Here is a 13,014-nt window from a genome sequence, read left to right as displayed (position 1 = left end):
AGTTTCTAATTTATTAATTTCACCTCTCACTTTGATAATTTCCTGGCGTCTATTCTTCCTGGGAGACTTTGCTTCTTCTTGTTCTAGAGCTTTCAGGTGTGCTGTTAAGTCACTAGTGTGGGATTTCTCCAACTTCTTTATGTGGGCATTTGGTGCTATGAATTTCCCTCTTAGCACTGCTTTCATAGTGTCCCATAAGTTTGGGTATGTGGTGTCTTCATTTTCATTGATCTCTAGGAAGTCTTTAATTTCTTTCTTTATTTCTTCCTTAACCCATTGGTGATTCAGTTGAGCATTATTCAGTTTCCATGAGATTGTAGGTTTTCTGTAGTTTTTGTTGTTGTTGAAATCTAACTTTAAACCATGGTGGTCTGATAGAACACAGGAGGTTATTCTAATTGTTTTGTATCTGTTGAGATTTGCTTTGTGGCCAAGTATGTGGTCGATTTTAGAGAAGGTTCCATGGGGTGCTGAGAAGAGGGTATATTCTTTCTTGTTAGGATGGAATGTTCTGTAGATATCTATTAGGTCCAATTGGGTTATGACATCAGTTAAGTCCTTTATTTCTCTGTTAAGTTTCGATTTGGGAGATCTGTCCAGTGGTGAAATTGGGGTGTTGAGATCTCCCACTATTAATGTGTGGGGTTTTATATGTGGTTTAAGCTTTAGTAATATTTCTTTACATATGTGGGTGCCCTTGTGTTTGGGGCATAAATGTTCAGAATTGAAACTTCATCTTGGTGGATCTTTCCTGTGATGAGTATGTAATGTCCTTCTTGATCTCTTTTGATTGATTTTAGTTTGAAGTCTATTTTGTTGGATATCAGGATGGCTACCCCTGCTTGTTTCTCAAGACCATTTGATTGGAAAGTCTTTTCCCAGCCTTTTATTCTTAGGTAGTGTCTGTCTGTAGTGGGTAGCCATTCCAGCTTGGATCTGGAGGTTCCATCCCCCATTGAGACTCTGGCAACTGTCACGCCTATGAGCCTGGGCAAGGGGAGGTGCTGGAAACCCGAGAGCTGGATGGGCGAGCGCTCTCTCTGGGCGCTCTCTCTGCGCCTGGACCCTGGACGGTGGAGATTTATGTGCAGAGCTGCAGAGAACACCGCTGGATTGCGATACACCTTCCCCAGACCCCCGCAACCTATCCATTCCTTCATTTGTAAGTCATCCACTAAATAATTCTTCCTTTTAACTACATGGAGTGGCCTTTATAATTTTCCCCAATATCTGTCTTTGAATTTGAGATGTGTTTCTTGTATGCAGCAGAAAGATGGGTCCTGCTTTCATAACCATTCTGTAAGTCTATGTCTTTTTATAGGTGAATTAACTCCATTGATATTAAGGGGTATTAATGACCAGTGATTGTTCATCCCTGTTATTTTTGGTGGTAGTGTGTGTGTACTTCCCTTCTTTGGAGTTTACTGTTGTGGCTTTATCTATTGCCTGTGTTTTTGAGTGTGTATCTGACTTCCTTCGGTTGGAATTTTCCCTGTAGTGCTTTCTGTAGGGCTGGGTTTGTGGATAGGTATTGTTTAAATCTGGCTTTGTCTTCGAATGTCTTGTTCCTTCTGTCTATGATGATTGAAAGTTTTGCTGGGTATATTAGTCTGGGCTGACATCCATGGTCTCTTAGTGTCTGCATTACATCTGTCCAGGTCCTTCTGGCTTTCAAAGTCTCCATTGAGAAATCGGGTGTTATTCTGATGGGTTTACCTTTATAGGTCACTTGGCCTTTTTCCTTGGCTGCTCTTAATATTCTTTCTTTATTCTGTACATTTAGTTGTTTAATTATTATGTGTCGAGGGGACTTTTTTGGGGGGGTCTAGTCTGTTTGGTGTTCTATAGGCTTCTTGTATCTTCATAGGCATTTCCTTCTTTAAGTTGGTAAAGTTTTCTTCTATAATTTTGTTGAATATATTTTCTGTGCCTTTGAGTTGGTAGTCTTCACCTTCTTCTATCCCTATAATTGGTTTGTTTGGTCTTTTCATTGTGTCCCATATTTCTTGGACATTTTGGTTCATGAATTTGGTGGCTTTAGTGTTTCCTTCGACTGATGGAACTATTTCTTCTACTGTATCTTTAATGCCAGAAATCTTCTCTCCCATCTCTTGCATTCTGTTGGTTATACTTCCATCTGAAGTTCCCGATCTTTTACTCATGTTTTCTATTTCCAGCATTCCCTCTGTTTGTGTCTTCTTTATTTTTTTCAATTTCCCTTTTCAGTTCTTGGACTGTTTCCTTTGTTTGTTTCATTGCTTTTTCATGATTTTCTTTCAGTGCTTTATTGTTTTCTTCCAGGACTTTATTGTTTTCTTGGAGGGCTTTATTGTTTTCTTCTAATTTGTTTGCCCTTTCCTCTAGTTGTTTACAGCGTTCTTCCAATTTTGTTGTCTTTTCCTCTACACAAGCCTCTACTTTCTTCATGAAGTTACTCATAAGGCTACTTTCTTCTGCTTCTTCCAATTTTTGGTGTTCAGGTCTAGATGTTGGAGGCGGGCTAGGTTCTGGTGATGCTGTATTGCTCTTCATTTTGTTGTATGTACTTCTGCCTTGATGTCTGCCCATCTCCTTGTGGTCCCTTCTTGGTCTTATCAGTGTACTTGTTTCAGAAAGAGCTGACAGATTCAGGAAGACTCTCTCTCTTGTCCAAAAGGGAGTTCTCTTGTCCAACTCTCTGGTCCAGAAGGGAAGTCGGGGGCAGGATCCTCAGTTAATTCTTACACAGTGAAGGATATACAGAAAGTGACTGCGAGATGAGACTTTGCCCAGGCAGGTTCTGAAAGCCCAGACTTGAGTCTCCTCTCTGTGGATGTCAGTTTCCCATCTCTCTATAGGGAGGTGTGTCTTAGAATTCAGTTGGTCTCCTCTGTCTCCTCTATAGACCAAGCAAGCCTCAAACTCACAGACATCTACCTGCCTCTGCCTTCTGAGTGCTGGGATCAAAGGCATGGGCCATCATGTCCTACTTCTGACTTGCATGTTTAAAGTGCTTACTGTACAGTGACCCTATGCTAGCATTGAGCATGAGCACTAGACAACAAATCAAACCTCACACTGCTTCCATCTCCCTGGAAGACAAACAGCAAGCAAAATGAAACACACCCAGCTTATATATAGGCTGCAGTGTCAGAAAGGCTAAAGATGTTCAGATCAGCTCCGGCCCACAATGACACCAGTACTGGGATACTTCAGCATTGTCATAGTTGCGGTCATGGGGCTCAAGACAATTCTATAATAAGAGAAGGACTTGGGATGAGGTAAGAATTGAGCAAGACTTTATACAGAGCAGTGATGACCAGAATGTGTTTTCCTAAAGCATGAATACAGACTTCCAGCTCTGGATGATTACCAAGGCTAGATGACTAGAACTTGAGACTTGGATATTCTGGTCTAGATCCATTTCTGCTGGGCCACTGGATTGAGTGTCAAACATGAAAATTCATTTGTCTACCAGGTAGTATTTTAAAGATGACTGAATGAGTTGTAAGGCAGTGAAGAAGATCTGGGTAATTTTGTTGTTGTTGTTGTATAAACTGTGGTGTGTGTGTGTGTGTGTGTGTGTGTGTGTGTGTGTGTTATTTGTGTGATGTGCATAAGTGTTTTTGTGAGTGTGAGCATGGGTGTCGTGGTCAGTGGATGGTCTCAGGTATTACTTCTTACCTTCTATGAAGAGACTGGGCCTCTTTGGAATGTATTTTTAGTCTGTATAGGGAGAGGTGTGTGCATGCCATTGCTTGCATGTGGAGTTCAAAGGAGAACTTTGGGAGTATATCCTCTCCTTCCAACTTTACACAAGGACCTGCATGAGAAGAACTTTAAGTCCCTGAAAAAAGAAAATGAAGAAGATGTCAGAAAATGGAAAGATCTCCCATGCTCATGGATAGGCAGGGTTAACATAGTAAAAATGACAATCTTGCCAAAAGCCATCTAAAGATTCAATGCAATCCCCATCAAAATACCAACACAATTCTTCACAGACCTGGAAAGAATACTACTCAACTTCATATGGAAAAACAAAAAACTCAGGATAGCCAAAAGAATCCTGTACAATAAAACAACCTCTGGAGGCATCACAATCCCTGACTTCAAGCTCTACTATAGAGCTACAGTAATAAAAACAGCTTGGTATTAGCATAAAAACCGACATGTGGATCAATGGAATCGAACTGAAGACCCTGACATTAACCCACACACCTATGGACATATAATTTTTAACAAAGAAGCCAAAAGTATACAATGGAAAAAAGAAAGTATCTTCAACACATGGTGCTGGCTGCAAATAGATCCATATCTGTCACCGTGCACAAAACTTAAGTCCAAGTGGATCAAGGAACTCAACATAAATCCAGCTACTCTGAACCTGCTAGAAGAGAAAGTAGGAAGTAGTCTTGAATGCATTGGCATAGGAGATAACTTCCTAAATATAACACCAGTAGCACAGACACTGAGACAAACAATCAATCAATGGGACCTCTTGAAACTGAGAAGCTTTTGTAGAGCAAAGGATACAGTCAACAAGGCAAAGCGACAGCCTACAGAATGGGAAAAGATCTTCACCAACCCCACATGTGACAGAGGACTGATATCCAGAATATATAAGGAACTCAAGAAATTAGACATCAAAACGACCAACAGTCCAATTGAGAAATGGGCTTTAGAACTAAACAGAGAATTCTCAACAGAGGAAACTCAAATGGCTGAAAGACATTTAAGGAATTGCTCAACATCCCTAATCATCAGGGAAATGCAAATCAAAACAACTCTGAGATACCTGCTTACACCTGTAAGAATGGCTAAGATCAAAAACACAGAAGACACTTTATGCTGGAGAGGATGTGGAACTAGGGGAACTCTCCTCCACTGCTGGTGGGAATGCAAGCTTGTACAACCACTTTGGAAATCAATATGGCGCTTTCTCAGAAAATTGGGAATCAATCTCTCCCAAGATCCAGCTATACCACTCCTGGGCATATACCCAAGAAATGCTCAATCATACCACAAGAGCACTTGCTCAGCTATGTTCATATCAGCATTGTTTGTAATAGCCAAAACCTGGAAACAACCTAGATGCCCTTCAACTGAAGAATGGATAAATAAATTGTGGCACATATACACGATGGAATACTACTCAGCAGAGAAAAACAATGACATCATGAGGTTTGCAGGCAAATGGATGGATCTAAAAAAAAATCATCCTGAGTGAGGTAACCCAGACTCAGAAAGACAAATATGGTATGTACTCACTCATAGGAAGATGCTAGATGTGGAACAAGGATGACTGGACTGCTACTCACATCACCAGTGAGGCTACCTGGAAAACGGGACCCCAAGAAAGTCACGGAGAGATGGATGAGATCTACATGAACAGCCTGGACATGAGTGGGAGCAATGAAGGGCGAGGGTAAAGGGAAAGAGAGTGGGAGATCCTAGCTGGATCAAGAAAAGAGAGGGAGAACAAGGAATAGGAGACCATGGTAAATGAAGTCCACATGAGAAAAGGAAGGAACAAAGAGCTAAAGAGACCCACAGAAATCCACAAAGATACCCCCACAAAAGACTGCTGGCAATGGTTGAGAGACAGCCGGGACTGACCTACTCTGGTGATGGGATGGCCAAACACCCTAATAGTTGTGCCAGAAACCCCATCCAAGGACTGAGGAATCTGGATGCAGACATCCATGGCTAGGCCCCTGGTGGAGCGCTGGGAGTCTAATTAGTGAGAAAGAGGAGGGTCTATATGAGCGAGAATTGTTGAAACCAAGGTTGGATAAAGCACAGGGACAAATAACCAAATGAATGGAAACACATGAACTATGAACCAAAGGCTGAGGGGCCCCCAACTGGATCAGGCCCTCTGAATAGGTGATTCAGTCGATTGGCTTGATCTGTTTGGGAGGCATCTAGGCAGTAGTACCAGGTCCTGGGCTCGTTGCATGAGTTAGTTGTTTGAAACCTGGGACTTATGCAGGGACGCTTGGCTCAGTCTGGGAGGAGGGGACTGGACCTGCCTGGACTGAGTCTATCAGGTCGATTCCAGTCCTTGGGGGAGACCTTGATCTGGAGGAGGTGGGAATGGGGGGTGGGCGGGTGGGGGGGAGGGGAGGGGGGGAGGAAGGGAGAGAACAAGGGAATCTGTGGCTATTATGTAGAACTGAATAGTATTGTAAAATAAATACATAAAAAAATTCCTAATTAAAAAAAACTGTGGTGTGTGTGTGTGTGTGTGTCATTTGTGTGATGTGTTTGTGTGTGATATGTGTGCATATGTGTTTTTCTGAGTGTGAGCATGGGTGTTGTGGTCAGTGGATGGCCTCAGGTGTTGCTTCTTACCTTCTACCAAGAGACTGGGCCTCTTTGGAATGTATTTTTAGTCGGTATAGGGAGAGGTGTGTGCATGCCATTGCTTGCTTGTGGAGATCAAAGGAGAACTTTGGGAGTCTACCCTCTCCTTCCAACTTTACACAAGTTCCAAGGAACAAAATTAGGTCATCGGGCTTCATGGAAATTCTTTTACCAGCTGAACCATCTAAGTTGGTTCCCTTTATTGTGTTTGCCACTGTGTGTGCCTGGAAACCTGGGCTGTGTTTCTATTGGTTCTCTTGTCTCTGTCTCCCAGCTCACCATAGGAACACTAGGATTAGAGATACAACACGTTCCTCACTCAGCTTTACATAGGTTCTGGGTTTCAAATGTAGGATTCATGCTTGAATGGAAAGCACTTTACCCAGTGAGCCATTTACCCAGCCTGACTTGTTTTCTCCTCTGCTCTCACTGCTCCTCCTCCTCCTCCTCCTCCCCCTCCCCCCTCCTCCCCCTTCACCTTTTTCACCTCCTCCTCCTCCTTTTCCAGCTCTTCCTCCTTCACCTCCTCCTCCATCACCTCTCCTCCTCCTTCTCTTCTACCTCCACTCCTCATTCTCCTCATCTTCTTCATCCTCCTCCTCCTCACCCTCCATCTCCTCCTCCTCTTGTACAGTTTTTCTTTTTTTTTTTTTTTTTACTTTTGGCAGTAGTGTTTATTACAGAAGTAGAAATTAAACAGAACAATACATTTTCCTTACTCATGCATATCTATTGTAAATAGTAATGGTTTTATATTGTCATTTTCATTAACATATGTAAGATATTTTGACAACTGTCTCAACGCCTTATCATCCATCCCTCCCTCTCCACTGTCCTTAGTCAGATTCATTCCTGTTAACAATGTCATTTTTGTTCTTCTTTCATGTCATATACACAAAAATATTTTTTTTTGGAAGAGACTAAATACAGTTTAATAAATCCCGAGTAAATAAAAATTCCGATAAGTTTACATAGACTGCATTATGTGTTACAGATGCCATAAAGCATGTGAAAGTGTTAAATATTAAGAAACATTTAAGTACATATTCAATAAGAAAAATCGCAAAAATTGCAGGAAATTTCTGTGACTTTTGCTATGTATTAAACATTAATAGGGCACATGCATGATTTCAGGGCTAAAACTTCATGTTTTTATATGCTGGCCATGAGTTTATGGTGAGGACAGCATGTGTATCAGATGTATTGCAGGTGGCATCAGCAATTATGATTAAAGATGCATTGAGGATCACAGAGTCTCGAAAGCACTTCACATAGCAATGATACAGTAAGATTTTGAGCTGAGGTGAAATTGATCCAACAGGTCTTGATCTACTCTGCTGTGCTATAGGTCATAGTGATTCTGTGAATTAATTATTACATTAATAATGTCCTCTGCATTACAATTGAGCACATGCCATGTCAGCACTCATCTCGGCACAGATATGAAACTGAATCCACCCTGACAGAAACAATTTGTATGCTTTTGATAAGTAATATAGTGAGTAAAAATTTAAACACTTTCTCAATTCCTCTAAGTAGAGATAAGTTCTGTACTACTAGTAAGGTTGAACTCATTTAATTATAATTTTAGATGAGAATTAAGAAAAAAACTGGCCTGAATTTATCAGTGCCTATACTACTTCTCATAACAGGCCCTACTCTTTTTAAGTGCTTCAAACACATTGCAGATACGTACTTTTTATCATGCATCCCTGTTAGCATCAGACTCTGGAGACTGAGGCAGGAGGGGCACAATCAAGCTCAACGTCTATCTTGCCTTTGTAAGATGACTTTCTTTTTAAGAAAATGTAGCTCAAAACCTGGAACACTCCATTTAGTAGAATGATTTAAAGCCTTTAATAATGTATCAACATGACAATGTTTGTTAATTAAAAATGGCCAGAGAAAAATAAGGGGAAAAAACACTTTTACAAACCTCAAATGTTTTATGTAAAACTGCTTTTCATTTATTTTTTATTTTATGTGATCACTGTGTTAAATTTATATCTAGAGCATAAAGTAATCAAATATTACTAAAATTTTACAGAATCCTCTTATATTTAAGCTTTGTATATATAATAACATATGGATGGACTCATGGTTCAGTACTGTTTACTATGTTTCACTTTTTCATTGTTAGACAATCTCAGCTTTGGAAGTTATGAGTTCACGTGTGGAAACTCCACTCTGCTCAAGCCACTTCCCAGTCCTTGTACATTGAGGTCACATTATATATATTGTAGCCAAGAGCAACACAGTGTGTTTAGTGTTTATTTCTCAAATGCTATGACATATTCCTTTGCTTTCTCTGAAAATGCTATTATTTTATAATTATTTTAATTTTGAATAAGTACTATATGTCTTGATGCTTTAAAATATTATATATTCAAAGAATTCATATTAGCAGTTGGAGAAGTTGAGTTGAGTAAATATAAGTACCCTGCATTCTGTGTATTTCATTTAAATCCTATTAGAATTGTACCAATAAATATATTTATAATTCTCTTTCATGGAAATAATTTTCAATTGCCTTTCAGCACAGAACCATTTATTCACAAATAGCATGTGGTGTGTCTTGTGAGCAGTCCTTTGTTTTGTTTTTTTTTTTCAGCTATTAATGTTAATTTTTAATTATATACATGAAAAGTGGGTATTAAAGATTCATTGAGTTTAGCTGTTATACTAATAGAGAACAGTGCCAAGTGACAGTACTAAGGATATAAACCACTGAAATGCAGGGACTAAATCTCTGTAAATGTCCAAGACCATGTCAATAAGTAATGAAACTCTTGTCAATGAAGATGGTAAGGACTTAGGACTCCTGGTAGAAAGAGCCAATTTAAACCAATTATCTCAAAACAGTAGTTTCTTCAACCAAATTTCAGAGAAGACATTGGCAAAGCATGACCTCAGGCTAGCCCCAGAGCCTGAATTGGAAACATGAATCCTCATCTCCAAGTCTTCTGTTCTTATTCTTTGTTGTACCAGCTTTGTCTTCTCAACATGAGACCCACTGAAAGAAAATCATGAAAAAGCAATGAAACAAACAAAGGAAACAGTCTTGTACAGTTTTTCAAGACACAGTTTCTCTCTGTTGCCCTGGCTGTGATGAAAATTGCTCTATAGATTAGTCTAGCCTGCAATTTACAGAGTTCTTCCTGCTTCTGCCTCCTGAGTACTGGGATCAAAAGGGTGCATGATCACTGCACAGATAAACAAAATAAACAAAATTTATTTATTTTTTTAAATTTATTTATTTTTATGTGTTGGCATTCTGCCTGTGCTGTGGGATGGTCTGTATGTCAAATTACGCTGATTGGTCAATAAATAAAATACTGATTGGCCAGTGGCTAGGCAGGAAGTATAGGCGGGACTAACAGAGAGAAGAAAAGAAAGAACAGGAAGGAAGAAGGAGTCACTGCCCCACACTGCCATAACAAGCAGCATGTGAAGATGCCGGCAAGCCACAAGCCACGTGGCAAGGTATAGATTTATGGGAATGGATTAATTTAAGCTATAAGAACAGTTAGACAGAAGCCTGCCTCGGCCATACAGTTTGTATGCAATATAAGTCTCTGTGTTTACTTGGTTGGGACTGAGCGGCTGTGGAACTGGCGGGTGACAAATATTTGTTCTGACTGTGAGCAAGACAGGAAAACTCTAGCTACATGCCTGCTTATATATCTGTGTGGAAGTGTCAGATATCCAGGAACTGGAATTAAAGACAGTATTGAGCTCCAATGTGGGAGATGGGGATTGAATTAAATAAGCTGCATATTATCTTCCCGCAGTAATTTCTGTAGGCTCCATACTAGGAAGTTGTTTATTTTTTTATTAAATTTTCTATTCATTTTATATACCAACCACAGATTACTCCTATCCTTTATGTTCCTGCCCCACAGCCTTATCCCCAACATCTCACCTCCCATTCCCACCTCCTCCAAGGCAAAGTCTCCCATGGGGAGTCAGTAGAGCCAGGTACATTCAGTTGAGTCAGGTCTAACCCCTCCTCCCTCCACCAAGGCTGCAAAATCATCCCACTATAGGCACTGGGCTCCAAAGAGCCAATTTGTGCACCAGGGATGTATCCTGATCACACTGCCTGGGGTCCCACCAGACAGTTCAAGCTAAACGACTGTCTCTTATATCCAGAGAGCCTAGTCCAGTAGCATGTGGGCTCCACAGCCATTGGTCCACAGTCCATGTATTAACACTAATAATTCATATAAAAGTTGAGGTAGAGTTAAGTATTTGTTATGAGTACAGCTCAAATTCATCTTTTAACTTTACTTGAAAATGCCAGTTCAGTGAGATCATAGTCAGCCAGTTACCTAAGTAAAATACATCCATGGCAAAAACAGCCCCAGATGGCAAACATAGCTTATAGCTTTCTATAAACAAGCCCAGTTCCCTATAGTATTCATTCCAAAAGCTATTATCAAATATTCATTCTTGAGTAGTCATGAAACTATTAAAAACAGTTTCAAATATTACAGGAAGTACTTGCTCAATTTAATGAAGAGACTGATGGCTTATAATATGTATAATATTATACAATAATATGACAAGAGGCAGAATAATGGATTCAAGTTACATTGTGTGGCAAATGGCACTATAAATATTTACTTAAGATCTTCCTTCCACATCTAGACAAAGGCTGAATGGCAGTACCACCCTTTCAGTTCACAAAGCACTTAGACTACCATCTTCCTAACACTCCCCTGTAAGTCCTGTTTGAAGCAGTGTGGCCTCCTCTTGGATGCTGATTCTGATTTTAGTCAAGGATGAATCAATCCATTGGTGTGTATACTAATTTCCACATATACAATTTTACATCACTTTAATGACACAATACTAATTTCATTAGCTAGACAACACACATTGTTTATACTCTGCCTTGTCTCAGTTACTATATGCATATACTGTGCCTAAAAACTAAAAATATTAATAGTATGATACTGTTAACACTTTATCCCTGAAAACTAAGTAATCAAAATTCAAAGCCATGGCTTTGAACCCCAAGTACCATTATGAACACATGAGCTATTTTACCTTCTTTGTATATAGAAAAATCTCAAATGTAATAACATTGTAAGACTTTAAAATGTCCAAGTCCAAATGTCAGTTGTCAATTATAGGTTTAAATATTTGAATAATTTTATTGTTGGTCTTGTGAATTTTGAATAAGTTCACCAACTGCAATTATGGGGACTTCTCATAAAACAGCAAAGCACCTAGCCTGAATGTACCTATGGACTTGAGTTATACCAGCAATATGATCCCTATCCCCATTCAGCTGCCAGTGCTCAGGACATATGATGGACATGTTAGACTTCATAGATAGAGCATGCAGTCACAAAACCAAAACAATGAGGAACTACATACCAAATAGTTTGAGTTCTCCCACATCTCAGATGAACTGTCATGGACAAAGGAGACAGAAGGGAAATATGTGGGTTCTGAGTATTATGAAAACAAAAACAGTAACTTCAAGAACAAGAAAGTGACTCAGGATTTAGAGTTTGATGACAATAAAGACAGTTATGTGTGGTGATACATTATGTACCCTAATAAAATTTGCCTGAAGATCAGAGAACAGAACAAGCCATAGATTAAAAAGCAAGGCAATGGTGACACACACTTTTAATCCTAGCACTCGGGATGCAGAGATCCATCTGGATCCCTGAGAGTTCAAAGCCACCCTGGACTACATGAGATTGATTCAGTCTAGGAGAGAAACAGAGCTAGACAGTAGTGGCATACACCTTTAATGCCAGTACTTGAGAATCACACGCATTTAACCCCAGCGCTAGGAAGGAAGTAATATGGCTGGGCACAGGAGGTATATAAGGCATGAGGATACAGGAACTAGACCCTTTTCAGCTAGAGGCTATTCAGCTGGAGAGCCTTTCAAGCTAAGAACTCAAAGGCTTTCAGTCAGAGGATTCCTGGAGATAGGATCTCGCCTTCCAATTGGCCTGAGGATTCAGTAGTAGATTCGTGCAACAGATATTAAGTGACTATAAGACTCAGCAAAGTGGTTGCTACTGGTGGGAGACAGAACATTGCCATTGGATGGGGTACCTGAGGGGCTTCTGAACCAGAAAGTCCTCTGTTAAATCTGCATGTTGATTGTGAGACATCCATTCATCATGAGTCCCGAAATCCTGCATTTGTTTTGGGTGTTTTAGCTGTTTGCTTTTAAAATAAAGTAAGGGCTGGGGGCATATGGCTTAATTGAGAAAGAAACTGGCTGTACAAGTCTGATGAGTTCAACCCTAGATTTCACGTAAAAAGTCAGAACAGTGGCAGACATCTGTGATTACTTCACTCCTGGAAGAACTGGAAATTGCCTGGAAGCTGGAAGATCAGCTGGACTAGAGTACACAGTACATCCCAGAAACAAGAGAGACCTGTCTCAACAGGTAGAAGGAGAGAGCCAACTCCTGAACGATGTCTTTTGACATGCACAGTGTCCTGGTTAGGGTTCTGTTGCTTCAATGAAGAACCATGACTAAAATAAATTGAGAAAGAACGTGTTAATCTGACTTACAATTCCACATCACTGTCCACCACTGAAGGAAGTGGACCAGAACTCAAACAGGAGAGGATCCTGGAGGCAGGAGCTAATGCAGAGCCCATGGTGGGTGCTGCTTAGTGGCTCACTCA

Source organism: Peromyscus maniculatus, chromosome 9 (genome assembly GCF_049852395.1).
Source record: "Peromyscus maniculatus bairdii isolate BWxNUB_F1_BW_parent chromosome 9, HU_Pman_BW_mat_3.1, whole genome shotgun sequence".
In the NCBI taxonomy this organism is placed as follows: domain Eukaryota; kingdom Metazoa; phylum Chordata; class Mammalia; order Rodentia; family Cricetidae; genus Peromyscus; species Peromyscus maniculatus.
The sequence above is the reverse complement of the archived record's forward strand: the minus strand, read 5'-3'. Positions refer to the sequence as shown.